Here is a 20,396-nt window from a genome sequence, read left to right as displayed (position 1 = left end):
AACATCATTTCTTAACATAGTTGAGTATTCAGTAGTAACTTCTAAATGATGAGAATGTTTATTTAACAACACGGTGCATAAATACAGCTTAAATATTGTTTTCATGTTGTCCGTCATGCTACTCTATTATGAAAATTTGAAGTAATCTAACAATGCTTCCTGACCCCAATTTGATAAAACTTTTACTTAAATGTACGATTAAGGGTTTGTAATTTATATATTTACAGTATAAAACACATCTTTTCTCTTCATTTCATGCAATCATGATGACAGAAAAATATTGATACTTAACCTTGTGTAACCATGCAAACATAGCTCAGTTGAGGTCTTAGTGACTTTTGCCATACACAGACCTTGCCGAAATAGCTCAGTTGGGAGAGTGTTAGACTGAAGATCTAAAGGTTCTGGGTTTCGGCATGTTTGAGTACGTTTTTTCTTTTTTCCTTGAGAAGTTATCAGTATTTAATTATTTCAAATTTAAAAAACGTAATTTCTTAACAGAGTTGAGTATTCAGTAGTAACTTCTAAATGATGAGAATGTTTATTTAACAACATGGTGCATAAATACAGCTTAAATATTGTTTTCATGTTGTAAGTCATGCTACTCTAACCATTATGAAAATTTGAAGTAATCTAACAATGCTTCCTGACCACAATTTGTTAAAACTTTTACTTAAATGTACGATTAAGGGTTTGTAATTTATATATTTACAGTATAAAACACATCTTTTCCCTTCATTTCATGCAATCATGATGACAGAAAAATATTGATACTAAACCTTGTGTAAGCATGCAAACAAAGCTCAGTTGAGGTCTTAGTGACTTTTGCCATACACAGACTTTGCTGAAATAGCTCAGTTGGGAGAGCATTGGACTGAAGCTCTAAAGGACCCGGGTCTCAGCATGTTTGAGTACATTTTTTCTTTTTTCCTTGAGTAGTTATCAGTATTTAACTATTTCAAATGTAAACAACATCATTTCTTAACATAGTTGAGTATTCAGTAGTATCTTCTAAATGATGAGAATGTTTATTTAATAACACGGTGCATAAATACAGCTTAAATATTGTTTTCATGTTGTCCGTCATGCTACTCTATTATGAAAATTTGAAGTAAACTAACTGCTTCCTGACCATAATTTGTTAAAACTTTTACTTAAATGTACGATTAAGGGTTTGTAATTTATATATTTACATTATAAAACACATCTTTTCTCTTCATTTCATGAAATCATGATGACAGAAAAATATTGATACTTAACCTTGTGTAACCATGCAAACATAGCTCAGTTGAGGTCTTAGTGACTTTTGTCATACACTGACCTTGCCGAAATAGCTCAGTTGGGAGAGCATTAGACTGAAGATCTAAAGGTCACTGGTTCGATCCCGGGTTTCGGCATGTCTGAGTTCATTTTTCTTTTTTCCTTGAGTAGTGATTAGAATTTAATTATTTCAAATTTAAAAAAAGTAATTTCTTAACATATTTGAGTATTCAGTAGTAACTTCTAAATGATGAGAATGTTTATTTAACAACACGGTGCATAAATACAGCTTAAATATTGTTTTCATGTTGTCCATCATGCTACTCTATTATGAAAATTTGAAGTAAACTAACTGCTTCCTGACAACAATTTGTTAAAACTTTTACTTAAATGTACGATTAAGGGTTTGTAATTTATATATTTACATTATAAAACACATCTTTTCTCTTCATTTCATGCAATCATGATGACAGAAAAATATTGATACTTAACCTTGTGTAACCATGCAAACATAGCACAGTTGAGGTCTTAGTGACTTTTGCCATACACTGACCTTGCCGAAATAGCTCAGTTGGGAGAGCATTAGACTGAAGATCTAAAGGTCACTGGTTCGATCCCGAGTTTCTGCATTTTTGATTGCTTTTTTCCGTTTTTCCTTGAGTAGTGATCAGAATTTAATTATTTCAAATTTAAACAACATCATTTCTTAACATAGTTGAGTATTCAGTAGTAACTTCTAAATGATGAGAATGTTTATTTAACAACACGGTGCATAAATACAGCTTAAATATTGTTTTCATGTTGTCCGTCATGCTACTCTATTATGAAAATTTGAAGTAATCTAACAATGCTTCCTGACCCCAATTTGATAAAACTTTTACTTAAATGTACGATTAAGGGTTTGTAATTTATATATTTACAGTATAAAACACATCTTTTCTCTTCATTTCATGCAATCATGATGACAGAAAAATATTGATACTTAACCTTGTGTAACCATGCAAACATAGCTCAGTTGAGGTCTTAGTGACTTTTGCCATACACAGACCATGACGAAATAGCTCAGTTGGGAGAGTGTTAGACTGAAGATCTAAAGGTTCTGGGTTTCGGCATGTTTGAGTACGTTTTTTCTTTTTTCCTTGAGAAGTTATCAGTATTTAATTATTTCAAATTTAAAAAACATAATTTCTTAACAGAGTTGAGTATTCAGTAGTAACTTCTAAATGATGAGAATGTTTATTTAACAACATGGTGCATAAATACAGCTTAAATATTGTTTTCATGTTGTAAGTCATGCTACTCTAACCATTATGAAAATTTGAAGTAATCTAACAATGCTTCCTGACCACAATTTGATAAAACTTTTACTTAAATGTACGATTAAGGGTTTGTAATTTATATATTTACAGTATAAAACACATCTTTTCCCTTCATTTCATGCAATCATGATGACAGAAAAATATTGATACTTAACCTTGTGTAACCATGCAAACATAGCTCAGTTGAGGTCTTAGTGACTTTTGCCATACACAGACCTTGCCGAAATAGCTCAGTTGGGAGAGTGTTAGACTGAAGATCTAAAGGTTCTGGGTTTCGGCATGTTTGAGTACGTTTTTTCTTTTTTCCTTGAGAAGTTATCAGTATTTAATTATTTCAAATTTAAAAAACGTAATTTCTTAACAGAGTTGAGTATTCAGTAGTAACTTCTAAATGATGAGAATGTTTATTTAACAACATGGTGCATAAATACAGCTTAAATATTGTTTTCATGTTGTAAGTCATGCTACTCTAACCATTATGAAAATTTGAAGTAATCTAACAATGCTTCCTGACCACAATTTGTTAAAACTTTTACTTAAATGTACGATTAAGGGTTTGTAATTTATATATTTACAGTATAAAACACATCTTTTCCCTTCATTTCATGCAATCATGATGACAGAAAAATATTGATACTAAACCTTGTGTAAGCATGCAAACAAAGCTCAGTTGAGGTCTTAGTGACTTTTGCCATACACAGACTTTGCTGAAATAGCTCAGTTGGGAGAGCATTGGACTGAAGCTCTAAAGGACCCGGGTCTCAGCATGTTTGAGTACATTTTTTCTTTTTTCCTTGAGTAGTTATCAGTATTTAACTATTTCAAATGTAAACAACATCATTTCTTAACATAGTTGAGTATTCAGTAGTATCTTCTAAATGATGAGAATGTTTATTTAATAACACGGTGCATAAATACAGCTTAAATATTGTTTTCATGTTGTCCGTCATGCTACTCTATTATGAAAATTTGAAGTAAACTAACTGCTTCCTGACCACAATTTGTTAAAACTTTTACTTAAATGTACGATTAAGGGTTTGTAATTTATATATTTACATTATAAAACACATCTTTTCTCTTCATTTCATGCAATCATGATGACAGAAAAATATTGATACTTAACCTTGTGTAACCATGCAAACATAGCTCAGTTGAGGTCTTAGTGACTTTTGTCATACACTGACCTTGCCGAAATAGCTCAGTTGGGAGAGCATTAGACTGAATATCTAAAGGTCACTGGTTCGATCCCGGGTTTCGGCATGTCTGAGTACATTTTTCTTTTTTCCTTGAGTAGTGATTAGAATTTAATTATTTCAAATTTAAAAAAAATTATTTCTTAACATATTTGAGTATTCAGTAGTAACTTCTAAATTATGAGAATGTTTATTTAACAACATGGTGCATAAATACAGCTTAAATATTGTTTTCATGTTGTAAGTCATGCTACTCTAACCATTATGAAAATTTGAAGTAATCTAACAATGCTTCCTGACCACAATTTGTTAAAACTTTTACTTAAATGTATGATTAATTGTTTGTAATGGATATATTTACAGTATAAAACACATATTTTCTTTTCAATTCATGCAATCATGATGACAGAAAAATATTGATACTAAACCTTGTGTAAGCATGCAAACATAACTCAGTTGAGGTCTTAGTGACTTTTGCCATACACAGACTTTGCCGAAATAGCGGAGTTGGGAGAGTGTTAGACTGAAGATCTAAAGGTCCCGGGTTTCAGCATGTTTGAGTACCTTTTTTCTTATTTCCTTGAGTAGTTATCAGTATTTAAGTATTTCAAATGTAAACAACATTGTTTCTTAACATAGTTGAGTATTCAGTAGAAACTTCTAAATTATGAGAATGTTTATTTAACAGCACGGTGCATAAATACAGCTTAAATATTGTTTTCATGTTGTCCGTCATGCTACTCTATTATGAAAATTTGAAGTAAACAAACTGCTTCCTGACCACAATTTGTTAAAACTTTTACTTAAATGTACGATAAATGGTTTGTAATTTATATATTTACAGTATAAAATACATCTTTTCTCTTCATTTCATGCAATGATGATGACAGAAAAATATTGATACTTAACCTTGTGTATCCATGCAAACATAGCTCAGTTGAGGTCTTAGTGACTTTTGCCATACACCAACCTTGCCGAAATAGCTCATTTGGGAGAGCGTTAGACTGAAGTTCTAAAGGTCCCTGGTTCGATCCCGAGTTTCGGCATTTTTGATTGCTTTTTTCCGTTTTTCCTTGAGTAATGATCAGAATTTAATTATTTCAAATTTAAACAACATCATTTCTTAACATAGTTGAGTATTCAGTAGTAACTTCTAAATGATGAGAATGTTTATTTGACAACACGGTGCATAAATACAGCTTAAATATTGTTTTCATGTTGTCCGTCATGCTACTCTATTATGAAAATTTGAAGTAATCTAACAATGCTTCCTGACCCCAATTTGATAAAACTTTTACTTAAATGTACAATTAAGGGTTTGTAATTTATATATTTACAGTATAAAACACATCTTTTCTCTTCATTTCATGCAATCATGATGACAGAAAAATATTGATACTTAACCTTGTGTAACCATGCAAACATAGCTCAGTTGAGGTCTTATGGACTTTTGCCATACACAGACCATGCCGAAATAGCTCAGTTGGGAGAGTGTTAGACTGAAGATCTAAAGGTTCTGGGTTTCGGCATGTTTGAGTACGTTTTTTCTTTTTTTCCTTGAGAAGTTATCAGTATTTAATTATTTCAAATTTAAAAAACATAATTTCTTAACAGAGTTGAGTATTCAGTAGTAACTTCTAAATGATGAGAATGTTTATTTAACAACATGGTGCATAAATACAGCTTAAATATTGTTTTCATGTTGTAAGTCATGCTACTCTAACCATTATGAAAATTTGAAGTAATCTAACAATGCTTCCTGACCACAATTTGATAAAACTTTTACTTAAATGTACGATTAAGGGTTTGTAATTTATATATTTACAGTATAAAACACATCTTTTCCCTTCATTTCATGCAATCATGATGACAGAAAAATATTGATACTTAACCTTGTGTAACCATGCAAACATAGCTCAGTTGAGGTCTTAGTGACTTTTGCCATACACAGACCTTGCCGAAATAGCTCAGTTGGGAGAGTGTTAGACTGAAGATCTAAAGGTTCTGGGTTTCGGCATGTTTGAGTACGTTTTTTCTTTTTTCCTTGAGAAGTTATCAGTATTTAATTATTTCAAATTTAAAAAACGTAATTTCTTAACAGAGTTGAGTATTCAGTAGTAACTTCTAAATGATGAGAATGTTTATTTAACAACATGGTGCATAAATACAGCTTAAATATTGTTTTCATGTTGTAAGTCATGCTACTCTAACCATTATGAAAATTTGAAGTAATCTAACAATGCTTCCTGACCACAATTTGATAAAACTTTTACTTAAATGTACGATTAAGGGTTTGTAATTTATATATTTACAGTATAAAACACATCTTTTCCCTTCATTTCATGCAATCATGATGACAGAAAAATATTGATACTTAACCTTGTGTAACCATGCAAACATAGCTCAGTTGAGGTCTTAGTGACTTTTGCCATACACAGACCTTGCCGAAATAGCTCAGTTGGGAGAGTGTTAGACTGAAGATCTAAAGGTTCTGGGTTTCGGCATGTTTGAGTACGTTTTTTCTTTTTTCCTTGAGAAGTTATCAGTATTTAATTATTTCAAATTTAAAAAACGTAATTTCTTAACAGAGTTGAGTATTCAGTAGTAACTTCTAAATGATGAGAATGTTTATTTAACAACATGGTGCATAAATACAGCTTAAATATTGTTTTCATGTTGTAAGTCATGCTACTCTAACCATTATGAAAATTTGAAGTAATCTAACAATGCTTCCTGACCACAATTTGTTAAAACTTTTACTTAAATGTACGATTAAGGGTTTGTAATTTATATATTTACAGTATAAAACACATCTTTTCCCTTCATTTCATGCAATCATGATGACAGAAAAATATTGATACTAAACCTTGTGTAAGCATGCAAACAAAGCTCAGTTGAGGTCTTAGTGACTTTTGCCATACACAGACTTTGCTGAAATAGCTCAGTTGGGAGAGCATTGGACTGAAGCTCTAAAGGACCCGGGTCTCAGCATGTTTGAGTACATTTTTTCTTTTTTCCTTGAGTAGTTATCAGTATTTAACTATTTCAAATGTAAACAACATCATTTCTTAACATAGTTGAGTATTCAGTAGTATCTTCTAAATGATGAGAATGTTTATTTAATAACACGGTGCATAAATACAGCTTAAATATTGTTTTCATGTTGTCCGTCATGCTACTCTATTATGAAAATTTGAAGTAAACTAACTGCTTCCTGACCACAATTTGTTAAAACTTTTACTTAAATGTACGATTAAGGGTTTGTAATTTATATATTTACATTATAAAACACATCTTTTCTCTTCATTTCATGCAATCATGATGACAGAAAAATATTGATACTTAACCTTGTGTAACCATGCAAACATAGCTCAGTTGAGGTCTTAGTGACTTTTGTCATACACTGACCTTGCCGAAATAGCTCAGTTGGGAGAGCATTAGACTGAAGATCTAAAGGTCACTGGTTCGATCCCGGGTTTCGGCATGTCTGAGTACATTTTTCTTTTTTCCTTGAGTAGTGATTAGAATTTAATTATTTCAAATTTAAAAAAAGTAATTTCTTAACATATTTGAGTATTCAGTAGTAACTTCTAAATTATGAGAATGTTTATTTAACAACATGGTGCATAAATACAGCATAAATATTGTTTTCATGTTGTAAGTCATGCTACTCTAACCATTATGAAAATTTGAAGTAATCTAACAATGCTTCCTGACCACAATTTGTTAAAACTTTTACTTAAATGTATGATTAATTGTTTGTAATGGATATATTTACAGTATAAAACACATATTTTCTTTTCAATTCATGCAATCATGATGACAGAAAAATATTGATACTAAACCTTGTGTAAGCATGCAAACATAGCTCAGTTGAGGTCTTAGTGACTTTTGCCATACACAGACTTTGCCGAAATAGCGGAGTTGGGAGAGTGTTAGACTGAAGATCTAAAGGTCCCGGGTTTCAGCATGTTTGAGTACCTTTTTTCTTATTTCCTTGAGTAGTTATCAGTATTTAAGTATTTCAAATGTAAACAACATTGTTTCTTAACATAGTTGAGTATTCAGTAGAAACTTCTAAATTATGAGAATGTTTATTTAACAGCACGGTGCATAAATACAGCTTAAATATTGTTTTCATGTTGTCCGTCATGCTACTCTATTATGAAAATTTGAAGTAAACAAACTGCTTCCTGACCACAATTTGTTAAAACTTTTACTTAAATGTACGATAAATGGTTTGTAATTTATATATTTACAGTATAAAACACATCTTTTCTCTTCATTTCATGCAATGATGATGACAGAAAAATATTGATACTTAACCTTGTGTATCCATGCAAACATAGCTCAGTTGAGGTCTTAGTGACTTTTGCCATACACCGACCTTGCCGAAATAGCTCATTTGGGACAGCGTTAGACTGAAGTTCTAAAGGTCCCTGGTTCGATCCCGAGTTTCGGCATTTTTGATTGCTTTTTTCCGTTTTTCCTTGAGTAATGATCAGAATTTAATTATTTCAAATTTAAACAACATCATTTCTTAACATAGTTGAGTATTCAGTAGTAACTTCTAAATGATGAGAATGTTTATTTAACAACACGGTGCATAAATACAGCTTAAATATTGTTTTCATGTTGTCCGTCATGCTACTCTATTATGAAAATTTGAAGTAATCTAACAATGCTTCCTGACCCCAATTTGATAAAACTTTTACTTAAATGTACGATTAAGGGTTTGTAATTTATATATTTACAGTATAAAACACATCTTTTCTCTTCATTTCATGCAATCATGATGACAGAAAAATATTGATACTTAACCTTGTGTAACCATGCAAACATAGCTCAGTTGAGGTCTTATGGACTTTTGCCATACACAGACCATGCCGAAATAGCTCAGTTGGGAGAGTGTTAGACTGAAGATCTAAAGGTTCTGGGTTTCGGCATGTTTGAGTACGTTTTTTCTTTTTTTCCTTTAGAAGTTATCAGTATTTAATTATTTCAAATTTAAAAAACATAATTTCTTAACAGAGTTGAGTATTCAGTAGTAACTTCTAAATGATGAGAATGTTTATTTAACAACATGGTGCATAAATACAGCTTAAATATTGTTTTCATGTTGTAAGTCATGCTACTCTAACCATTATGAAAATTTGAAGTAATCTAACAATGCTTCCTGACCACAATTTGATAAAACTTTTACTTAAATGTACGATTAAGGGTTTGTAATTTATATATTTACAGTATAAAACACATCTTTTCCCTTCATTTCATGCAATCATGATGACAGAAAAATATTGATACTTAACCTTGTGTAACCATGCAAACATAGCTCAGTTGAGGTCTTAGTGACTTTTGCCATACACAGACCTTGCCGAAATAGCTCAGTTGGGAGAGTGTTAGACTGAAGATCTAAAGGTTCTGGGTTTCGGCATGTTTGAGTACGTTTTTTCTTTTTTCCTTGAGAAGTTATCAGTATTTAATTATTTCAAATTTAAAAAACGTAATTTCTTAACAGAGTTGAGTATTCAGTAGTAACTTCTAAATGATGAGAATGTTTATTTAACAACATGGTGCATAAATACAGCTTAAATATTGTTTTCATGTTGTAAGTCATGCTACTCTAACCATTATGAAAATTTGAAGTAATCTAACAATGCTTCCTGACCACAATTTGTTAAAACTTTTACTTAAATGTATAATTAAGGGTTATACAGTATAAAACACATATTTTCTTTTCATTTCATGCAATCATGATGACAGAAAAATATTGATACTAAACCTTGTGTAAGCATGCAAACAAAGCTCAGTTGAGGTCTTAGTGACTTTTGCCAAACACAGACTTTGCTGAAATAGCTCAGTTGGGAGAGCATTGGACTGAAGCTCTAAAGGACCCGGGTCTCAGCATGTTTGAGTACATTTTTTCTTTTTTCCTTGAGTAGTTATCAGTATTTAACTATTTCAAATGTAAACAACATCATTTCTTAACATAGTTGAGTATTCAGTAGTATCTTCTAAATGATGAGAATGTTTATTTAATAACACGGTGCATAAATACAGCTTAAATATTGTTTTCATGTTGTCCGTCATGCTACTCTATTATGAAAATTTGAAGTAAACTAACTGCTTCCTGACCACAATTTGTTAAAACATTTACTTAAATGTACGATTAAGGGTTTGTAATTTATATATTTACATTATAAAACACATCTTTTCTCTTCATTTCATGCAATCATGATGACAGAAAAATATTGATACTTAACCTTGTGTAACCATGCAAACATAGCTCAGTTGAGGTCTTAGTGACTTTTGCCATACACTGACCTTGCCGAAATAGCTCAGTTGGGAGAGCATTAGACTGAAGATCTAAAGGTCACTGGTTCGATCCCGAGTTTCGGCATTTTTGATTGCTTTTTTCCGTTTTTCCTTGAGTAGTGATCAGAATTTAATTATTTCAAATTTAAACAACATCATTTCTTAACATAGTTGAGTATTCAGTAGTAACTTCTAAATGATGAGAATGTTTATTTAACAACACGGTGCATAAATACAGCTTAAATATTGTTTTCATGTTGTCCGTCATGCTACTCTATTATGAAAATTTGAAGTAATCTAACAATGCTTCCTGACCCCAATTTGATAAAACTTTTACTTAAATGTACGATTAAGGGTTTGTAATTTATATATTTACAGTATAAAACACATCTTTTCTCTTCATTTCATGCAATCATGATGACAGAAAAATATTGATACTTAACCTTGTGTAACCATGCAAACATAGCTCAGTTGAGGTCTTAGTGACTTTTGCCATACACAGACCATGCCGAAATAGCTCAGTTGGGAGAGTGTTAGACTGAAGATCTAAAGGTTCTGGGTTTCGGCATGTTTGAGTACGTTTTTTCTTTTTTCCTTGAGAAGTTATCAGTATTTAATTATTTCAAATTTAAAAAACGTAATTTCTTAACAGAGTTGAGTATTCAGTAGTAACTTCTAAATGATGAGAATGTTTATTTAACAACATGGTGCATAAATACAGCTTAAATATTGTTTTCATGTTGTAAGTCATGCTACTCTAACCATTATGAAAATTTGAAGTAATCTAACAATGCTTCCTGACCACAATTTGATAAAACTTTTACTTAAATGTACGATTAAGGGTTTGTAATTTATATATTTACAGTATAAAACACATCTTTTCCCTTCATTTCATGCAATCATGATGACAGAAAAATATTGATACTTAACCTTGTGTAACCATGCAAACATAGCTCAGTTGAGGTCTTAGTGACTTTTGCCATACACAGACCTTGCCGAAATAGCTCAGTTGGGAGAGTGTTAGACTGAAGATCTAAAGGTTCTGGGTTTCGGCATGTTTGAGTACGTTTTTTCTTTTTTCCTTGAGAAGTTATCAGTATTTAATTATTTCAAATTTAAAAAACGTAATTTCTTAACAGAGTTGAGTATTCAGTAGTAACTTCTAAATGATGAGAATGTTTATTTAACAACATGGTGCATAAATACAGCTTAAATATTGTTTTCATGTTGTAAGTCATGCTACTCTAACCATTATGAAAATTTGAAGTAATCTAACAATGCTTCCTGACCACAATTTGTTAAAACTTTTACTTAAATGTATAATTAAGGGTTATACAGTATAAAACACATATTTTCTTTTCATTTCATGCAATCATGATGACAGAAAAATATTGATACTAAACCTTGTGTAAGCATGCAAACAAAGCTCAGTTGAGGTCTTAGTGACTTTTGCCATACACAGACTTTGCTGAAATAGCTCAGTTGGGAGAGCATTGGACTGAAGCTCTAAAGAACGCGGGTCTCAGCATGTTTGAGTACATTTTTTCTTTTTTCCTTGAGTAGTTATCAGTATTTAACTATTTCAAATGTAAACAACATCATTTCTTAACATAGTTGAGTATTCAGTAGTATCTTCTAAATGATGAGAATGTTTATTTAATAACACTGTGCATAAATACAGCTTAAATATTGTTTTCATGTTGTCCGTCATGCTACTCTATTATGAAAATTTGAAGTAAACTAACTGCTTCCTGACCACAATTTGTTAAAACATTTACTTAAATGTACGATTAAGGGTTTGTAATTTATATATTTACATTATAAAACACATCTTTTCTCTTCATTTCATGCAATCATGATGACAGAAAAATATTGATACTTAACCTTGTGTAACCATGCAAACATAGCTCAGTTGAGGTCTTAGTGACTTTTGTCATACACTGACCTTGCCGAAATAGCTCAGTTGGAAGAGCATTAGACTGAAGATCTAAAGGTCACTGGTTCGATCCCGGGTTTCGGCATGTCTGAGTTCATTTTTCTTTTTTCCTTGAGTAGTGATTAGAATTTAATTATTTCAAATTTAAAAAAAGTAATTTCTTAACATATTTGAGTATTCAGTAGTAACTTCTAAATTATGAGAATGTTTATTTAACAACATGGTGCATAAATACAGCTTAAATATTGTTTTCATGTTGTAAGTCATGCTACTCTAACCATTATGAAAATTTGAAGTAATCTAACAATGCTTCCTGACCACAATTTGTTAAAACTTTTACTTAAATGTATGATTAATTGTTTGTAATGGATATATTTACAGTATAAAACACATATTTTCTTTTCATTTCATGCAATCATGATGACAGAAAAATATTGATACTAAACCTTGTGTAAGCATGCAAACCTAGCTCAGTTGAGGTCTTAGTGACTTTTGCCATACACAGACTTTGCCGAAATAGCGGAGTTGGGAGAGTGTTAGACTGAAGATCTAAAGGTCCCGGGTTTCAGCATGTTTGAGTACCTTTTTTCTTATTTCCTTGAGTAGTTATCAGTATTTAAGTATTTCAAATGTAAACAACATTGTTTCTTAACATAGTTGAGTATTCAGTAGAAACTTCTAAATTATGAGAATGTTTATTTAACAGCACGGTGCATAAATACAGCTTAAATATTGTTTTCATGTTGTCCGTCATGCTACTCTATTATGAAAATTTGAAGCTTCCTGACCACAATTTGATAAAACTTTTACTTAAATGTACAATTAAGGGTTTGTAATTTATATATTTACAGTATAAAACACATCTTTTCTCTTCATTTCATGGAACCATGATGTCAGAAAAATATTGATACTTAACCTTGTGTAACCATGCAAAAATAGCTCAGTTGAGGTCTTAGTGACTTTTGCCATACACCGACCTTGCCGAAATAGCTCATTTGGGAGAGCGTTAGACTGAAGATCTAAAGGTCCCTGGTTCGATCTCGGGTTTCGGCATGTTAGAGTGCATTTTTTCTTTTTTCCTTGAGTAGTGATCAGAATTTAATTATTTCAAATTTAAACAACATCATTTCTTAACATAGTTGAGTATTCAGTAGTAACTTCTAAATGATGAGAATGTTTAATTAACAACACGGTGCATAAATACAGCTTAAATATTGTTTTCATGTTGTAAGTCATGCTACTCTAACTATTATGAAAGTTTGAAGTAATCTAACAATGCTTCCTGACAACAATTTGCTAAAACTTTTACTTAAATGTATGATTAAGGGTTTGTAATGGATATATTTACAGTATAAAACACATATTTTCTTTTCATTTCATGCAATCAATATGACAGAAAAATATTAATACTAAACCTTGTGTAACCATGCAAACATAGCTCAGTTGAGGTCTTAGTGACTTTTGCCATACACAGACTTTGCTGAAATAGCTCAGTTGGGAGAGTATTAGACTGAAGATCTAAAGGACCCGGGTCTCAGCATGTTTGAGTACATTTTTTCTTTTTTCCTTGAGTACTTATCAGTATTTATTTATTTCAATTGTAAACAACATCATTTCTTAACATAGTTGAGTATTCAGTAGTAACTTCTAAATGATGAGAATGTTTATTTAACAACACGGTGCATAAATACAGCTTAAATATTGTTTTCATGTTGTAAGTCATGCTACTCTAACTATTATGAAAATTTGAAGTAATCTAACAATGCTTCCTGACCTCAGTCTGCTAAAACTTTTACTTAAATGTATGATTAAGGGTTTGTAATGGATATATTTACAGTATAAAACACATATTTTCTTTTCATTTCATGCAATCATGATGACAGAAAAATATTAATACTAAACCTTGTGTAACCATGCAAACATAGCTCAGTTGAGGTCTTAGTGACTTTTGCCATACACAGACTTTGCCAAAATAGCTCAGTTGGCAGAGCGTTAGACTGAAGATCTAAAGGTCCCGGGTTTCAACATGTTTGAGTACCTTTTTTCTTATTTACTTGAGTAGTTATCAGTATTTAAGTATTCAAATGTAAACAACATCGTTTCTTAACATTGTTGAGTATTCAGTAGTAACTTCTAAATGATGAGAATGTTTATTTAACAACACAGTGCATAAATACAGCTTAAATATTGTTTTCATGTTGTCCGTCATGCTACTCTATTATGAAAATTTGAAGTAATCTAACAATGCATCCTGACAACAATTTGTTAAAACTTTTACTTAAATGTATAATTAAGGGTTATACAGTATAATACACAAATTTTCTTTTCATTTCATGCAATCATGATGACAGAAAAATATTGATACTAAACCTTGTGTAACCATGCAAACATAGCTCAGTTGAGGTCTTAGTGACTTTTGCCATACACAGACTTTGCCGAAATAGCTCAGTTGGGAGAGCGTTAGACTGAAGATCTAAAGGTCCCGGGTTTCAGCATGTTTCAGTACCTTTTTTCTTCTTTCCTTGAGCAGTTATCAGCTTTTAAGTATTTCAAATGTAAACAACATAATTTCTTAAAATAGCTGAGTATTCAGTAGTAACTTCTAAATTATGAGAATGTGTATTTAACAACACGGTGCATAAATACAGCTTAAATATTGTTTTCATGTTGTCCATCATGCTACTCTATTATGAAAATTTGAAGTAAACTAACTGCTTCCTGACAACAATTTGTTAAAACTTTTACTTAAATGTACGATTAAGGGTTTGTAATTTATATATTTACATTATAAAACACATCTTTTCTCTTCATTTCATGCAATCATGATGACAGAAAAATATTGATACTTAACCTTGTGTAACCATGCAAACATAGCTCAGTTGAGGTCTTAGTGACTTTTACCATGCACTGACCTTGCCGAAATAGCTCAGTTGGGAGAGCATTAGACTGAAGATCTAAAGGTCACTGGTTTGATCCCGAGTTTCGGCATTTTTGATTGCTTTTTTCCGTTTTTCCTTGAGTAGTGATCAGAATTTAATTATTTCAAATTTAAACAACATCATTTCTTAACATAGTTGAGTATTCAGTAGTAACTTCTAAATGATGAGAATGTTTATTTAACAACACGGTGCATAAATACAGCTTAAATATTGTTTTCATGTTGTCCGTCATGCTACTCTATTATGAAAATTTGAAGTAATCTAACAATGCTTCCTGACCCCAATTTGATAAAACTTTTACTTAAATGTACGATTAAGGGTTTGTAATTTATATATTTACAGTATAAAACACATCTTTTCTCTTCATTTCATGCAATCATGATGACAGAAAAATATTGATACTTAACCTTGTGTAACCATGCAAACATAGCTCAGTTGAGGTCTTAGTGACTTTTGCCATACACAGACCATGCCGAAATAGCTCAGTTGGGAGAGTGTTAGACTGAAGATCTAAAGGTTCTGGGTTTCGGCATGTTTGAGTACGTTTTTTCTTTTTTCCTTGAGAAGTTATCAGTATTTAATTATTTCAAATTTAAAAAACATAATTTCTTAAAAGAGTTGAGTATTCAGTAGTAACTTCTAAATGATGAGAATATTTATTTAACAACATGGTGCATAAATACAGCTTAAATATTGTTTTCATGTTGTAAGTCATGCTACTCTAACCATTATGAAAATTTGAAGTAATCTAACAATGCTTCCTGACCACAATTTGATAAAACTTTTACTTAAATGTACGATTAAGGGTTTGTAATTTATATATTTACAGTATAAAACACATCTTTTCCCTTCATTTCATGCAATCATGATGACAGAAAAATATTGATACTTAACCTTGTGTAACCATGCAAACATAGCTCAGTTGAGGTCTTAGTGACTTTTGCCATACACAGACCTTGCCGAAATAGCTCAGTTGGGAGAGTGTTAGACTGAAGATCTAAAGGTTCTGGGTTTCGGCATGTTTGAGTACGTTTTTTCTTTTTTCCTTGAGAAGTTATCAGTATTTAATTATTTCAAATTTAAAAAACGTAATTTCTTAACAGAGTTGAGTATTCAGTAGTAACTTCTAAATGATGAGAATGTTTATTTAACAACATGGTGCATAAATACAGCTTAAATATTGTTTTCATGTTGTAAGTCATGCTACTCTAACCATTATGAAAATTTGAAGTAATCTAACAATGCTTCCTGACCACAATTTGTTAAAACTTTTACTTAAATGTATAATTAAGGGTTATACAGTATAAAACACATATTTTCTTTTCATTTCATGCAATCATGATGACAGAAAAATATTGATACTAAACCTTGTGTAAGCATGCAAACAAAGCTCAGTTGAGGTCTTAGTGACTTTTGCCATACACAGACTTTGCTGAAATAGCTCAGTTGGGAGAGCATTGGACTGAAGCTCTAAAGGACCCGGGTCTCAGCATGTTTGAGTACATTTTTTCTTTTTTCCTTGAGTAGTTATCAGTATTTAACTATTTCAAATGTAAACAACATCATTTCTTAACATAGTTGAGTATTCAGTAGTATCTTCTAAATGATGAGAATGTTTATTTAATAACACGGTGCATAAATACAGCTTAAATATTGTTTTCATGTTGTCCGTCATGCTACTCTATTATGAAAATTTGAAGTAAACTAACTGCTTCCTGACCACAATTTGTTAAAACTTTTACTTAAATGTACGATTAAGGGTTTGTAATTTATATATTTACATTATAAAACACATCTTTTCTCTTCATTTCATGCAATCATGATGACAGAAAAATATTGATACTTAACCTTGTGTAACCATGCAAACATAGCTCAGTTGAGGTCTTAGTGACTTTTGCCATACACTGACCTTGCCAAAATAGCTCAGTTGGGAGAGCATTAGACTGAAGATCTAAAGGTCACTGCTTCGATCCCGGGTTTCGGCATGTCTGAGTTCATTTTTCTTTTTTCCTTGAGTAGTGATTAGAATTTAATTATTTCAAATTTTAAAAAAGTAATTTCTTAACATATTTGAGTATTCAGTAGTAACTTCTAAATTATGAGAATGTTTATTTAACAACATGGTGCATAAATACAGCTTAAATATTGTTTTCATGTTGTAAGTCATGCTACTCTAACCATTATGAAAATTTGAAGTAATCTAACAATGCTTCCTGACCACAATTTGTTAAAACTTTTACTTAAATGTATGATTAATTGTTTGTAATGGATATATTTACAGTATAAAACACATATTTTCTTTTCATTTCATGCAATCATGATGACAGAAAAATATTGATACTAAACCTTGTGTAAGCATGCAAACATAGCTCAGTTGAGGTCTTAGTGACTTTTGCCATACACAGACTTTGCCGAAATAGCGGAGTTGGGAGAGTGTTAGACTGAAGATCTAAAGGTCCCGGGTTTCAGCATGTTTGAGTACCTTTTTTCTTATTTCCTTGAGTAGTTATCAGTATTTAAGTATTTCAAATGTAAACAACATTGTTTCTTAACATAGTTGAGTATTCAGTAGAAACTTCTAAATTATGAGAATGTTTATTTAACAGCACGGTGCATAAATACAGCTTAAATATTGTTTTCATGTTGTCCGTCATGCTACTCTATTATGAAAATTTGAAGTAAACAAACTGCTTCCTGACCACAATTTGTTAAAACTTTTACTTAAATGTACGATAAATGGTTTGTAATTTATATATTTACAGTATAAAACACATCTTTTCTCTTCATTTCATGCAATGATGATGACAGAAAAATATTGATACTTAACCTTGTGTATCCATGCAAACATAGCTCAGTTGAGGTCTTAGTGACTTTTGCCATACACCGACCTTGCCGAAATAGCTCATTTGGGAGAGCGTTAGACTGAAGTTCTAAAGGTCCCTGGTTCGATCCCGAGTTTCGGCATTTTTGATTGCTTTTTTCCGTTTTTCCTTGAGTAATGATCAGAATTTAATTATTTCAAATTTAAACAACATCATTTCTTAACATAGTTGAGTATTCAGTAGTAACTTCTAAATGATGAGAATGTTTATTTAACAACACGGTGCATAAATACTGCTTAAATATTGTTTTCATGTTGTCCGTCATGCTACTCTATTATGAAAATTTGAAGTAATCTAACAATGCTTCCTGACCCCAATTTGATAAAACTTTTACTTAAATGTACGATTAAGGGTTTGTAATTTATATATTTACAGTATAAAACACATCTTTTCTCTTCATTTCATGCAATCATGATGACAGAAAAATATTGATACTTAACCTTGTGTAACCATGCAAACATAGCTCAGTTGAGGTCTTATGGACTTTTGCCATACACAGACCATGCCGAAATAGCTCAGTTGGGAGAGTGTTAGACTGAAGATCTAAAGGTTCTGGGTTTCGGCATGTTTGAGTACGTTTTTTCTTTTTTTCCTTGAGAAGTTATCAGTATTTAATTATTTCAAATTTAAAAAACATAATTTCTGAACAGAGTTGAGTATTCAGTAGTAACTTCTAAATGATGAGAATGTTTATTTAACAACATGGTGCATAAATACAGCTTAAATATTGTTTTCATGTTGTAAGTCATGCTACTCTAACCATTATGAAAATTTGAAGTAATCTAACAATGCTTCCTGACCACAATTTGATAAAACTTTTACTTAAATGTACGATTAAGGGTTTGTAATTTATATATTTACAGTATAAAACACATCTTTTCCCTTCATTTCATGCAATCATGATGACAGAAAAATATTGATACTTAACCTTGTGTAACCATGCAAACATAGCTCAGTTGAGGTCTTAGTGACTTTTGCCATACACAGACCTTGCCGAAATAGCTCAGTTGGGAGAGTGTTAGACTGAAGATCTAAAGGTTCTGGGTTTCGGCATGTTTGAGTACGTTTTTTCTTTTTTCCTTGAGAAGTTATCAGTATTTAATTATTTCAAATTTAAAAAACGTAATTTCTTAACAGAGTTGAGTATTCAGTAGTAACTTCTAAATGATGAGAATGTTTATTTAACAACATGGTGCATAAATACAGCTTAAATATTGTTTTCATGTTGTAAGTCATGCTACTCTAACCATTATGAAAATTTGAAGTAATCTAACAATGCTTCCTGACCACAATTTGTTAAAACTTTTACTTAAATGTATAATTAAGGGTTATACAGTATAAAACACATATTTTCTTTTCATTTCATGCAATCATGATGACAGAAAAATATTGATACTAAACCTTGTGTAAGCATGCAAACAAAGCTCAGTTGAGGTCTTAGTGACTTTTGCCATACACAGACTTTGCTGAAATAGCTCAGTTTTGAGAGCATTGGACTGAAGCTCTAAAGGACCCGGGTCTCAGCATGTTTGAGTACATTTTTTCTTTTTTCCTTGAGTAGTTATCAGTATTTAACTATTTCAAATGTAAACAACATCATTTCTTAACATAGTTGAGTATTCAGTAGTATCTTCTAAATGATGAGAATGTTTATTTAATAACACGGTGCATAAATACAGCTTAAATATTGTTTTCATGTTGTCCGTCATGCTACTCTATTATGAAAATTTGAAGCTTCCTGACCACAATTTGATAAAACTTTTACTTAAATGTACAATTAAGGGTTTGTAATTTATATATTTACAGTATAAAACACATCTTTTCTCTTCATTTCATGGAACCATGATGTCAGAAAAATATTGATACTTAACCTTGTGTAACCATGCAAAAATAGCTCAGTTGAGGTCTTAGTGACTTTTGCCATACACCGACCTTGCCGAAATAGCTCATTTGGGAGAGCGTTAGACTGAAGATCTAAAGGTCCCTGGTTCGATCTCGGGTTTCGGCATGTTAGAGTGCATTTTTTCTTTTTTCCTTGAGTAGTGATCAGAATTTAATTATTTCAAATTTAAACAACATCATTTCTTAACATAGTTGAGTATTCAGTAGTAACTTCTAAATGATGAGAATGTTTAATTAACAACACGGTGCATAAATACAGCTTAAATATTGTTTTCATGTTGTAAGTCATGCTACTCTAACTATTATGAAAGTTTGAAGTAATCTAACAATGCTTCCTGACAACAATTTGCTAAAACTTTTACTTAAATGTATGATTAAGGGTTTGTAATGGATATATTTACAGTATAAAACACATATTTTCTTTTCATTTCATGCAATCAATATGACAGAAAAATATTAATACTAAACCTTGTGTAACCATGCAAACATAGCTCAGTTGAGGTCTTAGTGACTTTTGCCATACACAGACTTTGCTGAAATAGCTCAGTTGGGAGAGTATTAGACTGAAGATCTAAAGGACGCGGGTCTCAGCATGTTTGAGTACATTTTTTCTTTTTTCCTTGAGTACTTATCAGTATTTATTTATTTCA

At 31.2% G+C, this 20,396-nt stretch overlaps 3 non-coding genes across 3 annotated transcripts; all 3 read left to right on the top strand.

The window, feature by feature from the left end:
• The first annotated feature begins 1,324 nt into the window (after positions 1-1,324).
• On the top strand, positions 1,325-1,397 carry TRNAF-GAA (transfer RNA phenylalanine (anticodon GAA)). The gene has a single exon. It is a non-coding gene; the product is annotated as a tRNA-Phe (tRNA).
• A 5,786-nt stretch (positions 1,398-7,183) lies between these two features.
• Positions 7,184-7,256, top strand: TRNAF-GAA (transfer RNA phenylalanine (anticodon GAA)). Its single transcript has one exon. It is a non-coding gene; the product is annotated as a tRNA-Phe (tRNA).
• A 4,779-nt stretch (positions 7,257-12,035) lies between these two features.
• TRNAF-GAA (transfer RNA phenylalanine (anticodon GAA)) lies at positions 12,036-12,108 on the top strand. The gene has a single exon. It is a non-coding gene; the product is annotated as a tRNA-Phe (tRNA).
• The last annotated feature ends 8,288 nt before the right edge of the window (positions 12,109-20,396 follow it).

Source organism: Taudactylus pleione, unplaced genomic scaffold, assembly GCF_031769625.1.
Source record: "Taudactylus pleione unplaced genomic scaffold, aTauple2 ptg001029l, whole genome shotgun sequence".
Taxonomy (NCBI): Eukaryota; Metazoa; Chordata; class Amphibia; order Anura; family Myobatrachidae; genus Taudactylus; species Taudactylus pleione.
The sequence above is the reverse complement of the archived record's forward strand: the minus strand, read 5'-3'. Positions and strand labels throughout refer to the sequence as shown.